This window comes from Opisthorchis viverrini, assembly GCF_000715545.1.
Source record: "Opisthorchis viverrini unplaced genomic scaffold opera_v5_68, whole genome shotgun sequence".
Taxonomy (NCBI): Eukaryota; Metazoa; Platyhelminthes; class Trematoda; order Opisthorchiida; family Opisthorchiidae; genus Opisthorchis; species Opisthorchis viverrini.
Genome location: NW_008751724.1, coordinates 489,721 through 492,204, shown reverse-complemented (window position 1 = coordinate 492,204; position 2,484 = coordinate 489,721).

The window sequence follows — 2,484 nt, the reverse complement described above, 5'->3', positions numbered from 1 at the left end:
AAACGGGACTAACTATGGAGACAAACGAAAAAAGGTCACAAAGGACCAGAGAGGCCAAACCCTAAGGCTAATAAGGCATTCACCAGTCATAAAACAGGTCAACCAACAGCTCAATAGGAATGCTCACCCACACGATCAAGGTCGACCTGAGTGAGTAGACCCTACATCGATCCATTCATGCGTAGCAACACAATTCCAACCTCAACAAACTGATGATATCACTTCGACTGGTGATGAAACGTTCGCAAAAAAATTTGCTCAGCTCAGCAAACAAATCACCGGCCACAGTAGATAGAGGGCGAGATGGCTCAAGTGGTTAGAGCGCGAATTTACTGACCGGAAAGTCCGTGGTTCGAACCCGACCTGTCTTTCGACTTCCGCTGTCTAGGTTTGGGCAACCTGACAGTATCCCAAACCTCGTGCTTCCTTAGGGTGGCATGGCAGCTAGACAGCGAAAGGGTGTTACGGCTCAATGATGACGCACGAGACCACATTAGATTGTGACCATCCAAAATCAGCGAAAGTAAGCAACGGAGCGAGGATCGGCTGCACTAGTAGTCGGAAATTGAGAAGCGTATTGACAAATGATCATCAAACAAAAGTAGTCTATTTCATGTACTGACTGACCAACTTGGTACAAATAAAATAACAACTCGACGAGTTTGTTTTGTTCTTGATATAGTCAAAGATGCAGTGAAGAAAGGAGTTGAGTAGAGGGACGTAGATAAGAGAGCCAGGAGATCTGTCTGACAAGGGAGCTAAACTCTGTTGTTGTTTTAATTGAAACACCCACGGATCACTGGCGAGGGCGTAATCTTCGAATAATGGAGACGGTCGCCCAGTATACAAACAGAAAGTAGCGGTGGGCCCAATGGCGCGCCAGAGAGAGAGTGCCGGCGTGGATGCACGCGGTTCACAGCCAACGAGTGATAGGGGATCCACGATTGGGTGAAAGGGAGTGTTGACGAGAGGCAGCAACTAAATCAAGCCTTTCATACAGAGTTGTAAGACTAAGCGGTGTCACAGAGGGACATTGTGTGTTTGTGTGATATCGTAGTATTAGCACATTTAACCACATTGGGTATCATGGACGCGGATAAAACGATACACAGTGTATGAGTGATAGACCAGGTGCCTGTTGGATGGGAGCAGAGTGTAGGAAGGAGGAGGATAGGGGATCGACAAACGACCGACAAAACCCATCATAGATATCAGAGTAAGCACAAAATAACTGATTAAGCAGTAAAACGGATAATAGAATAGTCGCACTAGTAAGAATACCAGTTACTGTGATTCTCTAGCGAACAGACTGAACAGGGTTGAGGGTTGGGAAGTGAGTTGTGAGAACACAAAAATAGCTTATCTCTCTTTTGATCAATAGTGAAAAATAATGAATCCATCAGATTAGAGTTTGGACTGGGGGGGGTGGGGAAAATCGAAAACAGCAATACACCATGAAAAATAATGAACCCATCAGATTAGAGTTTGGACTGGGGGGGGGGGGGGAAAATCGAAAACAGTGCTCAATACACCACATACAAACTCGTCAGTGACCTTGATTGGATAGGAACCGAACAAACGAGAGCATTTCCATCCCAACAGAACAAGCAGTGGAGATAACGTCAAACGATGCTACTTTCAACACTATTGCTACCAGATAATATTAATAGTACTAAATTTTATAATAGAAAGAAACAGCGCGAGGTCATGTACTGGATAATCGAATGCGTGACAAAAATGAAGTAGTTAGTCTCTGCGTAACAACAAAAAAGGAGAGAGGAGAAAGAAAAAGTTCGCCTTCCATGTGGAAAGCCGTCTACGACGTGTATTATTCGTAGAAAAAAATCAGTAGCTCTATATTATTATTATTAGTAGTAGTAGTAGTATTATCGGTGCAACCGCTGTCACTATAGATTGCAGTCGGTAGTATCGGTTCTGGTGGAAAAGCACTATAGAAGTAGGTCTGAAGTGAAATAGACACGGAACAAGGAGTGGATCCTACCGCAATTCTAGGGGGGGAGGGGATCGGCTGCAGTCAGGGGAAGCACATGTTGGTGCCTCAACGATGGCAACATTGCACAACAAAGGGAGGGAGGAATGACAGAGGACCCTATATAGACAAACTGAGTGTGTGCAAGTTAACAACAGTTTGAGTGAACGGGGTAGTCAATGAGACAGCAACAGCCACACCGGTCCACCTATTGCCGGTCGTGAAGAGCACACGGAAATGTTCACAGATTAACTACGGAGGACAACGCAACGACAAAGAACAACGGTGTAAGCGATATGCCCAACAATGTCCTGACGACAGGAGGATCGGTAGGAGACGAAGGTGGTGGATCAGTGTCAATCATCTGTCAGAGCACCGGGAACGTTCACGCTACGCCACCTCTTAATGTGTGAGGTTAGAACACAAAGAAAATATTGGACTCGACTATGAAATCGCGGGAAAGGGAGGTGGGGGGGAATGAGCGAAGTGGCAGA